Source organism: Garra rufa, chromosome 15, assembly GCF_049309525.1.
Source record: "Garra rufa chromosome 15, GarRuf1.0, whole genome shotgun sequence".
Classification (NCBI taxonomy): domain Eukaryota; kingdom Metazoa; phylum Chordata; class Actinopteri; order Cypriniformes; family Cyprinidae; genus Garra; species Garra rufa.
In genome coordinates this window covers 20,790,990-20,805,427 of record NC_133375.1, presented here as the reverse complement: position 1 = coordinate 20,805,427, position 14,438 = coordinate 20,790,990, and positions in this window count along the sequence as shown.

Sequence of the window (14,438 nt, the reverse complement as noted above, 5' to 3'; positions counted from 1 at the left end):
GGAGTTATTTATGTGCCGAAATTAAACAAACAAATACAACGTTTTGCAAACAAACACAATCTGCTTTGCAAAGAAAAAATCGACTTTCAAACAAACAAAAAGTACTATGCACAAACACAAGTCAATTTGAGAGAAAATGCAGAGGTATAACAAATATATGTATTGTGTGTTGCAAATATATATATATTTTTTGTGAGGAAAACTTGGCTTTCTCACACGTGTGCAGACAGATTTTCTCACAAATGCATCCATATTTTCTCACAAATGCAATGGAGCAACTTCCTCTTGCAAAACAGCAGATGGCGCTATCGGTCAATTTACTCTATTCTCCCAAGACCTCAAACAACGTGTTTATATGGTTTACCCAGTGTTGGCTAGAAGGAATATATCTCAGACCGGAAAACTAACAATGAAATAAATTTTCTACCCATTAAATTGTGTTTTTTTAATGTCTAAACCTACCCCAACCCTAAACTTAGCCCTTAATTTAATACAAAAACAGTATTATTGTTGTACAGTGTGATAATAACTGTAGTGGCTATTTGTCCATAAACTTAAACAAAACTAATAATATCAAACTTCTCAAATGGCCACTGAGGCTACGTCATATGCAGGTTTAGAGGTACCAAAATAAACTAATGTCCATAGCAAAAAATGAGTTTAAGGAGGTTTATTTACACCAAGAAAGCAAGCTCACAGACATTTGCTGCTGCCTCTCTTACACTAGTAAAAAACCATAAAAAAACATGGCTTTGCAGCCTGAGGTCCCTCCCACCTTGACCTACTTATGTAAATTAACATAGCACCATATGACCAATAAACAACAATGTAAATAAACAAGAAAATAAGCATAAATGCAAAATAAAGCAAATTAACTTTAACAAGAAAGGAAAGGAAATAAATCGGCTATAACTTAACTTAAGCCTAAAATAAACAAAGTGCAAAATAGCTCCAACAATAACGTTAGATTGATGTGCGCATGCCCAGTAGCGAATCCTTTCTCCCTTCTAGTGAGTTTCTGCCTTGCTATATTTATAATTAAACATTTGATGTTTTCACAATGCTGACTCTACCACAATGTCAGTGAAATTCAAAATATCTCCTTTAAAGTGGTTAACGCTACTGATCAGTTAATGGCTTGGCATGGCTAAACATTTAAGCTAGGCCTTTTTAACATTTATCAGTTCTCCGTACCTATGCTGGATCGCGGGATATAAAAAGTATACTTTTATATAATTTGTCCATATACGTTTTTTTGTTGCTGCAAAGAACATTTAGCAGGTAACACTTTGCAATAAAAGTACATGAATTATCATGCATTAATACGTGAACTAGTAATTTCTTGACTATGAACTAATGATTAGTTAAGACATGTATTAATCAAGAACTAATGAAGAACTAACGTAACTACAACATGAGTCATATGAATTACTGCATGAATGCAGTACTGCAGCACAACCTTAATTACATGTTAGTTCCTGCATGTTAGTTAATAAGTAATTAATATTGAGTAGACAATTATGTGCCCCCCACCAAAGTAAAGTCATGACATAATGATACATTAACAAGTAATGACTTCATGTAACTTTATAATTAATATTGAGTTATGTAACATATGTAACATAAAATAAGGCACATTATTACTAACTTACTTATAAAGTTACATGAAATCATTATTGTTGTATCATTATGTCATGACTTTACTTGGGGAGCACATAATTGTCTACTCAATATTAATTACTTAGCCTACGAACTAACATGCAGGAACTAACATGTAATTAAGGTGGTGCTGCATGTTAAAAAGGCCTAGCTTAAATGTTTAGCCATGCCAAGCCATTAACTGATCAGTAGCGTTAACCACTTTAAAGGAGATATTTTGAATTTCACTGACATTGTGGTAGAGTCAGCATTGTGAAAACATCAAATGTTTAATTATAAAAATAGTAAGGCAGAAACTCACTAGAAGGGAGACAGGATTCGCTACTGGGCATGCGCACATCAATCTAACATTATTATCACACTGTACAACAATAATACTGTTTTTGTATTAAATTAAGGACTAAGTTTAGGGTTGGGTAGCTGTAGACATTAAAAAAACACCTAATGGGTAGAAAAATTAATTTCATTGTTAGTTTTCCGGTCGGAGATATATTCCTTCTAGCCAACACTGGGTAAACCATATAAACACGTTGTTTGAGGTCTTGGGAGAATAGAGTAAATTGACCGATAGCGCCATCTGCTGTTTTGCAAGAGGAAGTTGCTCCATTGCATTTGTGAGAAAATATGGACGCATTTGTGAGAAAATCTGTCTGCACACGTGTGAGAAAGCCAAGTTTCCTCACAAAAAATATATATATTTGCAACACACAATACATATATTTGTTATACCTCTGCATTTTCTCTCAAACTGACTTGTGTTTGTGCATAGTACTTTTTGTTTGTTTGAAAGTCGATTTTTTCTTTGCAAAGCAGATTGTGTTTGTTTGCAAAACGCTGTATTTGTTTGTTTAATTTTGGCACATAAATAACTCCATAGGCTCTGCCTCATTCTGGAGATATCTCAAGACTCATTTACTTGAATTCAATAATTTTTGTTGTCTGCATGGTCTGTCATATTTGATTTTTGTGTATATAATATGAGCAATGGGCTAGGAGTATAAGGAATATTTTTTAAATTAACAATTTTGTTCCTAGCACTTATGATTCAAAAGATATCCTAAATTACATTTTGAGCTGCTGGTGGCACTAGAGTGTTTAAGATGTGTTTGAGCTGCGAGCTACTATAGACTTCCATGACGCTGAAAGAAGAACAATAAAAAACCTTTATGGTGCATACTGACAATGTCCAAGCCTTTACCTGCCAGGTTGGGCACAACCTTTGTCATAATGTGTCAAGATCAGAGAAACATGAGAAACATTTGTCTCCATGATGATGTCTGCAAAGGAAGAAAAGGAAAGGAGGTGACGTGAGGCCAAGTATGGTGACCCATACTAAGAATTTGTGCTCTGCATTTAACCCATCCAAGTGCGCACACACACACACACACACACACACACACACCCGGAGCCGTGGGCAGCCATTGCTGCGGCGCCCAGGGAGCAGTTGGGGGTTTGGTGCCTTGCTCAAGGGACTCACCTCAGTCGTGGGAGGAGAGTGCTGTACATTCACACCCCCCACCTACAATCCCTGCCGGACCTGAGACTCGAACCTGCAACCTTTGGGTTACAAGTCTGACTCTCTAACCATTTCACATCTAGTATTTAATTTTTTCTCAGATGGAGAACAATTAATGAAGTATATAGAGCTCAAATAGTTGTTTTTGTGTCCATAAAAATATTAATATTTTAATATTTAGAATATTACTGAAAACAAAAGGCTTAACTTTGTTTTATTTGTTAAAAATCGCACTGAAATGTGCTAAAATATGCATTTTGTTCAATCATTTTTTAGCAACCCTGCTATGACCAGCTGGTCGTATTTTTATTTGTTCTTCTTCAGTCATTGCTGTGAAGGTCTTTATGAATTTGTTTAAATGGGTCTCTTATTGATTTAAATTTGTGGCAGTGAAGGAGGAAGTGCACCCCTGTCTCAATCTCTCCTGTCTTCCAGTGAGCACTGTCTTTTCTCTCTGGAAAACCAGCTCGTTTTGTGTCTGCTGGTTTCAATGGCAAGACTGTGCTCACTTGGTCAAGGTTTGTCTCTGCTTTGTGTCTCTGATACTCTGGAGATATTCTTCCAGTTCATAATTTGATTTTATATATAATTGTAGTTTAGTTTGTGTTTTAGTTTTTTAACCCAATATTCCAGATATATATTTTTTAGATTTATTTTGATGTTATTTTAAATGAGAAGCAGTGCTGGTCTGAGACTGGTTAGTATAAGTAGAGTTAGTCAGGTTAGTAAGTCTCAAAACCAGCTGACTTGGGGGACGTTTTTTGGGGTTTAGTTCTTGGGTTGGCATGATCAATGGAAATCGCCCTAATTCCTACATGTGTTATTGGCTGTTCCCCTTTGTAATTTTAGAATCATTTTGCATAATTTTGTGTGTAGGGCTTCTGTTGGATGTCTGTCCCATCTAGTGTAGTTGACCCCATACCTCACTTACATAGCGCTATGGGTTAAATTACACTATCAGATTTTTTAAATTTTACACCAAATTGGAATTGGTAATTCAATATTTTGGAACTTTCTCTTAGTGTCATATAGAGCTATATCTTTGAGAGCATTCATTGCTATGCTGAAAATCCCAGATGCAGTAATGAGCAGGCTTTGAGTCCAGGGGCTGTAGACTGTTCCAGATGAACATGTATGAATATAAAAAATAAAAATAATAACAAATAATAAACTACCTACTGGCCAACAACTCAGAGACTTGGTAGTCTTCGCATCGCAGCTCCTCTTACCACAGAGCTCAGTAGGTGATGGATTGGCCTCTGTAGTCAACTTCTCGCGGGGTTGCTGCCTTGAAAGGCGATGTATAGAGTTGGGTGATGAGTGCTGTCCCATCACACCATATCTATGGGAATGACCAGTGCGTCAGGTGGTGTGACTCTCTCACTTGCCCAGCTCTCACCTGAAGCACTCTTACCATAGCGAGACGCTGCTTTACATTCTGGCACTGACAGTGACAGACCAATAGTGAGGCATCGCTCGGTGGGTGACGAATGGTGTCAAAGACAGCTTCTCGTGAGATTATTGACTACAAAATTTACTGGTGGGCACCTTGATACTAAACGATGGCACTTACGTTTTTTTTTTTTTTTTTCTCAGATATGCCAGTACAAGGTTGTTTCAGTTAAAACAGCCTAGACATGCATTTTAATCGTATGCCTTGTTTGTGAAACCGGGGGCTAGAGTAGCAAATAATAATTCAATATTTATGATAAAAAATGAATTTAAAATAACACTGCAACAATATTAAAATAGAAAAACAATTAAGATATGAATTTAAAATAATATTAGTAAAGCGATGAATTAATATTAAGTATATTAGTTAAGATGATCCATAAAATTGTACCAATAATATAATGTAAAATAGCTAATAATAATAGATTATATATCAACAACATAAAAATAACTATAATGATAATATGCAATAAATACAAAATAAATTAACACAATAAAAAAAACAGCAATAGAATATATATGAATATATAAAATAAAAAACAATTAAAAAATGCTAGTATTGCAGCTTCACTCATCACAGAGCTTGATAAAACACCTCAGTTGGGTGATGAATTGGCCTCTGTAGTCAACTTCTCACGGGATTGCTGTTTTGGATGGCGATGTATAGAGTTGGGTGATGAATGCTGTCCCATCACACCATATCAATGGGAATGACCAGTGCGTCAGGTGCTGTGACTCTCTCACTCGCCCAACTCTCACCTGAAGCACTCTTACCATGATAAGCGAGACGCTGCTTTAGATTCTGGCACTGACAGTGACAGACCAATAGTGAAGCGGGTGACGGATGGTGTCAAAGACAGCTTCTCACGAGATTATTGACTACTTAAATATGAATATATTTGCAAAAAAGCAGCCAAGCGATTCGGCGACTACCAGTCAGGGTACAGAAGGTGATCCGTCCTTTATAGAATTGAATACCACAGAAGATAGGAGAAGAATCTGAAAACATATTAGTACAAAATAACAACAAACAAACAAAAAATTATTAAAAACAATATATGTGTAATACATTATAAATGTAAATGTTTAATGAATAAATACATTTGACAGTTTTGAAATAAAAAAACTAGCAATATGCAAAAATATACATATATCTTTCAGCCAACGCTGCTGTCTGTCCCTCTCCTAGTAATTTTATTTGTTCTGCTTCAGTGGTTGCTGTAAAGTTCTTGATGTTTGTAAATTTGTTTAAATATATTTGATTTAAATTTGTGGCAGTGAAGGAGGAAGTGCACCTCTGTCTCAGTCTCTCCTGGCTAGGGTTGTGCCGATAGACGATAGTATCGTGTATCGACGATTGTCAGAGATATCGCCTGTTGCTGATGCCTTTGACGATAGTAAGACGATTATTATTATTATCCTTTAAAAAGGCACCTATCTTTAGCAATGCAGCGCGGAGAGTCAGTTCTAGGATGCCTCAGAAACTTGCCGCGGTACAAGCACAAGCATAGAGTAGATAGTGCCGCAGATGTGTGCAGTGGAAATGGGTAAGAGATTTATTCATCATACAGTGTACATAGATTAAGTGTAGACTTAAGTGTAGACAGTCATTAGGATAACAGAAGTAGTAAAATGTGGTTTAGGCTGAATTAAATATGATATATGAGAATCCGTCTGTATATAGTAAACATAAACATTCACCTCAATAACATCTGTATGCGTTAACTAGAATAACGATGCCATAAAATGGCGCTAAACATATTCACGTGAATTACACTCACATTGCTTATGAACTAAACTACAACTAAACTGCAACATGAACTGATGACAAAGATCAGACATACAACGGTAACATAGCGCAGTATGACGGGTAAAGAAAGATACATTAATTTACTTTCATGCACGCACGTTTACCGCTCCCTGCAGAGAATGAAACCGAAAGTAAACTTGAACATCTCCGACAGAACTACCATCAGCGCTTTGTATATGCACAACTGTGTCACAAGTCACATGCACTGCCCTTACAAAACGAATAAGGAATTTATTACATATTTATATATTATTAAATAAATTAGCACGATAGTATGGTGTATCTGCGATTTCACAGGCTGACGATTGAGCATATCGCCCAACACTACTCCTGTCTTGCAGTGAGCACTCTTTTCTCTCTGGGTAACCAGCTCTTTTTGTGTCTGTTGGTTTCAATGGCTAGACTGTGCTCGCTGAGACCCTGTACAGGGTCAGGATTTGTTTTTGATATTCTAAAGAGATTCTTCCAATTCATAATTTGATTTTGTAATTTTAATTTACTTTGTGTTTTTATTTATTTATTTATTTTTCTTAGGACACTTGTTAAGGAAGTTCACTATTCTATTGTTTAAAATACTGCTAAATAACTCCAGATTATAGCTCATATAAATGCCTCTGAAATTATTAGGCTCCAATTTATCTCCACTCTTGTGAATTGGGGTAATAAGTCCTTGGCTCCAGATGTCAGGAAAACAGCCTGAACTAAGTACAAGGTTGAATAATTTGCGCACATGTCAATGACACGGGTAAAAACTGAGGTAAATTTTGAACTTAAGTTGAACTTTAGTTTGTTTTGTTTAGTTTGTTTTAGTTATTTAAAACAGCAACTGATATCCATGCCAATGAATATAATTTAAAAAAAGAACAGTCAAAGCTAGGGATGGGTACAAGAACCGGTATTTTTTTGGACTGGTACGTAATTTGGTCAAAACCGGACTACCGATAAGCTTTAGGACAAACAATACTCTTTTATCTCCGTATACTTAAATGTTAATGACGAATTAGTAGCTGCTAGTAGCTGTCATTTCCTTTTACTGAATGATGTGGCCGCCGTTTGCTAGACGTGTGTCTGATATCCATGCGCATGTGTGGTGTTTGATGCGTGCAGACAAGCAGTCGTGGCGGCAGGGGTGAACCTTCGAAAGTGTGGGCTCACGTGCAAAACTAAATGACACCAGTATCACCAGATGCAATATATGCAGTAGTGTAAAAATAGCCTTTGGATATTGTTAATTGTTCCTTATTCCCCCTCCTCTTGCTACGGGGAATTATTTTAATATTGCATTGCATTTAAATACACAAAACGTGATTACTGTATACTTATTATTCACATCATGTCTAATAACAGTGGTGAATATGGACAAGATTCTTGATACCTGGCAAAAGTTATAGTGGGTTACATATTTTTTCAGACCATATTTTCAACCTGCCAAAATTTGTATCCCCCCTCCAAAATGTGCAAGTGATGGCCTATCAAGTGTTTTATATTGTGAATACTTCACATTATATTCCCCTCCAAAATGTACAAATGGCCTATCTTTAATCATTTTATTTTGTGTGTACTTAACATAATGTATAATAACAGTGGTAAATATGGACAAGTTTTTTTCTAACCAGGCAAAAGTTACGGTGAGTTTGTTTTTTCAGACCGTATTTTCTACCTGCCGAAATTTCTTTTCCCTCATCAAAATATTCAAATGATGGCCTGTCAAGTGTTTTGTTTTGTAAATACTTCACATGATGTCTAATATATCACTGATAAATATGGACAAGTTTCTTCTCTCCAGGCAAAAGTTACGGTGAGAGACATCTTTTTTTCAAACTGTATTTCCAACCTTCTATGAAAAGTGTTCCACCCTTCAGAATGTACAAATGATGTACTATCATCAAGTGCTTCACTTCATGTCTAATAACAGTGGAAAGTATGAACAAGTTTCTTGTTACCTGGCAAATGTTGTAGTGGGATACATATTTTTTCATACATATTTTCAACCTGCTATAAAAATGATCCCCCCTCTAAAATGTACAAATGATGGCCTATCATCAAGTGATTGATATTGTATTTCTCATCATGTCTAATAACAGTGGTAAATATGGACAAGTTTCTGGCAAAAGTTATAGTGGGATATGGTTTTTTTTTTTTTTTTTTTTTTAGACCGTATCTTCAACCTGCTATAAAATGTATCCCCTCTCCTTCAAACGATGGCCTATCTTCAAGTGTTTTATTTTGGGAATACTTCAAATCATGTCTTATAACACTGGTGAATATGGACAAGTTTCTTCTTACCAAGTTATAGTGGAATACATATTTGTCCAGAACGTATTTTCAACCTGCAAAAATTTGTATCCCCCCTCCAAAATGTACAAATGATGGCCTATCATCAAGTGTTTCGGACAAGTTTCTTCTTACCAGGCAAAAGTTATAGTGGGATACATATTTTTTTCAGACTGTATTTTCAACCTGCTATAAAAAGTAATGCACTAATGGACTTTCATCATTTCCATTCCTGTGGCACCTGAAGGAATCATAGAAAAAGGCCCCCCACCCACTCATCCTCATCACATTGTATGGAGATACTATAGGGAGTGTTTCAGTCAGCTGTATCACTTTCTGATACCTATGATCTTATGGCTGAGGACAGCTGCTAAGATCTTAGGAACTAGATTGAAGTACACCTGTGGTGCATTAAGTTGTTTGGACATGATTTGGAAAGCCACACACCTGTCTATATAAGCTATGTCCTAAAGTAGAGTGCAGGGACTTCGAAGTGCACAAAGGACCCTTCGAAGTTCATGAGATGCTTTGCCTTTGCAGGATTTCCTAATTGCACCACCAGGTGTTCCTGATTATGGTTGTCACAATACCATAAAAATGACTTACGATGCTATACCAGCTGAAGTATCACGATTCCATGCATTATTCTGTTAATTTAAAATTCAATTCTAAAAAGATGTAAATGAAAACGGACAAGATTTTTCTCTTTCTTAATGTGAGTGAATAAATGAATGGATATTGTTATCCATGAAATTATGTAAACAAAACTCAACTTAGCCTTGCACAGAAGCTGCAAGAAGTGACTTTTACATATGGTATTTATACATTTAGACTATTTATAATTGCATAAATAATGTTATGAGATTAATGTTTTAAATACAGAACTCTTAATATAGAAATAAGTTGGGAAAAAATGTAATATTATGGGAAACTGGCAATGGCAAGTGTTCATGATTGAATTACTGAGTCATTCAAACAATTCTTTAAAAATGTCTGAATCCTTTAGGAGCGAATTAAATGACTGTTTTTATGAATGGCTAAGTGTATCAGTGATTTGCCCAAGCCAACGCAGATTGGATTCAAACAGAAATGAAACAAAAACAGCACTCTTAACTCTTGCTTATGTCATTGCTGAACTGTCAGGAGAATTTTTGCTTGCATATTTTGAAATTTCCAAGTTAGCAGCTTGTATATTAAAACATATTCATGTAAAAAAAAAAAAAATACAAATATTGATAAGAGCCAAGTGCAAAGCCACTGTGTTTTTGGTGTAAGATCAATTTCTTTTTCGTGACGTTAGCGTAAGTACTACAGGTTATTGCTGAGATAATTCCAGGCAATTAAAAGCCGTCTTACCTATTTTCAGGATGATAGTTTAAGTAATTATTATGTCCCCTATTTAACAAGAAACTTTGACTGTCATCAGGCACGGTGCGAGCTTAATCGAGCGGATGTGTTTACTTGCTGAGAAGTCTTAGTCACGCGACCACTACACAATGCCGTAAGATCCAACACTAAATACAGCGCAGTCAAGAATAACATATGGTGTGTTCACAATTGTCATGTTTGGTTCGATTAAAACAAACTCCGGTGCGATTGCTCCGTTAGTGTGGTTCATTTGAGTAAGTGTGAACGCTGCCATCCGAACCCTGCTGCGCACCAAACAAACAGACCGAGACCACTAAAAAGATGGGTCTCGGTCTGCTTCCAAACTAACTCTGGTGCGGTTTGAATGAAATATGAAAGCAACACTGACCAAATACTGCTAAACTAACCAAAAACAGTAAGTAATGACACTGCAACCCTATGCATCATGATTTCACAAAGGTAACGTGATGTATCCAAAACAAAATGAGCGGAGGGCAAACGTGGAGCAACAAGGAGGTAAAGTGCCTTTTTATGAGCTCTCTTGTGAGTTTCCAGGTGGTGAAAATAAAATCAAATGCATCCAACAATGAGCGCACTTAATCCAGCAGACCGCATTGTGTGTATTCGACTTAAAGGGGTCATCAACTTCGGATTTTCCGGAAGTTAATATGATTCTTTTAAGGTCTTACTGAGAAGTCTATAACATACTTTGTTTAAGATTTCTCAATGGTAGTGTGAAAAAAAAACACTCTTTTTACCTTGTCAAAATCAGCCCTTTTTAGAGCGAGTTGTTCTGTTGCATGTTCCTTTAAATGCTAATGAGTTTTGCTCACCCCGCCCCTCTCTGCCGTGGGAAGACAAGACGTAATGTTTACTTTAGCTGCAAAACTTGTTAACTAGATCGCATATGTTTTTCGGGATCGATGCTTTCCTTTCAAAAACGAAAGTAATGTTAATCCTCTGAATCTTCAGCGGCTCAGATGTCGGGAGTAAATGACAACTGCTATGTACATTTTATTACATCCGACAACAGAACACCTCAATCTGAGACATTCTTGTCTTCCCCTGCACCTGAGTCGACACAATGGTGATCAAATTGCAAACACACATTAATGTTCAAACAACATGTAAAGGTGAGTTCCGTCATTCATCTTGACCAGTCAGGTTGTGAACGTATAATTATGCCTTTAGGTTCTATATTTTTAGGTTCGCTGTCAAAAATGCCAGTTTAAACACTAAGAGGACCAGGACCAAATGTATGATTTTACTTTTTGGTCTGGACCAAATGACCCAGCAGCTGAACTTGTGTGGTAAGTAAGCACTCCCTCTGCATTATAACTTTACACAGAGCACATGCGATCACAGTAATGTAATGTGAGTAAAATGACGGCGATTCAAACAGGCAGATTCAACAAACCACATTAAAAGCTGTTAGAGCTCCTAATTAAATATATATTTTTATCAATGTGCCAGCTATAGAGATGAGCAGCTCTGTGAAACAGCCAATCAGAGCAGAGCTCATTAATATTCATGAAGATTCCAAATAAGGCAATAACAGAGCATTTCATTCCAGGGACAAATCCTAGGGTTGTAAATAGACCTGTAAAACCGTTTCTGGAGATTTTTTGCCCTTCCCTATGCCATATACCTTCTATGTAGATATAGGAGAACAATTTAAAATATTATCTCAATGCATTCTATGGCACCTTTAAGTTAAGAACCATGTACATTACAGTGTGGTTTTGACTTACTTGAACCCGTGATGTTACGGAATTATCTTTCACTTGGTGAGTTTTCATATGATGATTTTCTTCAGAGTATTTTCCATTGAGCACAGAAAGGAATGAGCCATCTGCATCAGCTTGAAGTGGAGCTTGTCTGGTTCAGCCATGACATGATGATCTCAGAGTTTGTTTCCGCTCCACTCTCTTTCTGTGCAATGACAAAGACTTCATCTGGAATGAGATAGACACCATCTTCTGTGGTCTGACACTGGGAATAGCTCAGATTCATCACCCGGCCCATGTCTATGTTGCGCAGGTTATCCCAGCCTCCACCTGGTAGAACCTCCAGCGCTGTCAAACTTAAGTTTTTATGACATATGCGAAGTCCATTACTGGGATTAATGAGCGGACGAAGGTCACTAACATTGATAAAACAGCTGATCATCAGCAGACACAATGCTCTTGACTCCATGATCACTAGATGTGAGGATGCAGTGCTATTCTGAATGAATGCCATATTTATACCATATAGTCACGGGGGGGTTGACGTCACAAACCATTTAGTTGGTTACTTTCACATTCAGATTTGAAGGTGCAATGTTAAAACAGTTCTCTTTTTTTAAGTCTTGCATAAGGCAGTTGTTTGTCTCTAAATCTAAACATCTTCATAAAAATTAGATCTCCTAAGCCCAATTTGGATGGTAATTGTTTCTCACCTGTAAAAACAAATTTACATGACACCTTAGTAATAAGACTCATGGATGCAGATGGAGATTTATTAATAGTGGAGAAGGGTGTTCTGTGATTCTAAGAAACCCAGGAAAACACTGTATATGTGGTCAGTTACATATTGTCTATGTTTGAAATAATAAGAATACATTAATATTTCGTAGTTGTATTTATTATTTGATTATTTAAATCTCATATTTAAAAATAGGAAAATAGTTTGAACAGTTTTCTGTCTTGCATTTATCTCTTAAAATTAGGGATGCACCGATACCAATCGGTCGATAAAGCTTGCGCGTTTTGTCAGTAAAGCCGGTTCTGTAATCAGCGGTAAATGCCATCAGGTGCGTGATTTCACGTTGAGCCGTATATACTACACACAGCCGTTGTTTACCGACAAGCTGCACATAGCAATGTTCATTATCAGTGTGAATGTGCGCAGCTCGTCTGTAAACAACGGCTGTGTGTAGTATATACGGCTCAACGTGAAATCACGCACCTGATGGCATTTACCGCTGATTACAGAACCGGCTTTACTGACAAAACGCGCAAGTTATCGACCGATACATATCGTGCATCCCTACTTAAAATGATGGATGTCATTTAAAATAGGGAGATTAGCAAAAATAAGTTAATGCAACACATATTTACATGAGATAAACATAAAGCTGCTGGATCTATATTTTTATGTATAATATTGTAGACCTTTTATGCAGGTGGTCTATATTGGGGATTGCTTTATGGTGTGTTTAGGCCGCATACCCCAGCAATGCCCGCGGAAGGATCTCCAGAGGTGGCGGCTGAGGCTACAGAACCTCCCGAGGTGGCGGTGCACACTCCAGATTCTCTGGTGGCGCCAATCACTTCAGCTCTGGTCACCGGGTCACCAAGCTCCAGGCAAGTCCTTCTGACATTTGCCGTTGACTTTGCTGTCTCTGTAGTGATTAAACATGAGATACAATTTGTTTGGGTATATTACAGGTAATCGTTGGTATCATTAATGTATTATTTGTTCCTAGTCAAATCATTTTGGCTGAGCACAATGTTATGTTTAACTTTCATATATTTATATTTAACCGTGGTACAGCACTTTGTAGCATACGTTTGACTGAATTGTTTGCTTTTGTCTTTATTTCCTCTTATAAAGGCCTCTTATACTTTAAAATATCTATTATTGTTCATTCAAAACTGGCATTTAACAAAAAGAGGCAGAGTTGTGCTTTTGTCATATTGAGAAACCGCTATTGTCACTCTTTATCGTCGATTGTCGGTCATGCCTATCAAGTAAAGGGTACTGTTGTCGGTTATGTTAACTTGTGTTGGTTTAACTCATGATTTTGAGGGGGGGGGGGGTTTCTTGTATTCTAATGACAGTTTACATAAGAAAAAAATAACAGCTCAATGACAGTTAAGCTGTGGTTCTCGTGAGTGTTGTGTGACGTGTCTAAATGATAGAACATTCCTTTTTTAGACCTGGAAATTCTGCAATTGTTGAAATGATTTCTGGCACTTTCCTTCCCTTACCATTAGTCACATGACACTCACAACATTTCGATTATAACCGCTAACAGGTTATGAACAACCACAGGCATCTGATTAAGACTTTCATATCCCAGAAGTGCCATGATGTACATTAGCCCAGCGATTTTCAAACCTGTTCCTGGAGCACCCCCAAACACTTAATATTTTGTATGTCTCAACACAACTGATTCAGGTCATCAGGTCATTAGTCATTATCCCCGTAAACTCAGTGAACCAATGGTTGTGTTAGTAACTGGAGCATTCTGTTTTGATACGGTTCACTCACAGATTGAAAATCTGTCCTGCGAGCCCAGTCCCAGGGTGCAGAAGGTGAGGGCCCTAAGAGTAGCATTAGCCAATAAGGGCAAATTTAACCCTGAATCAATGA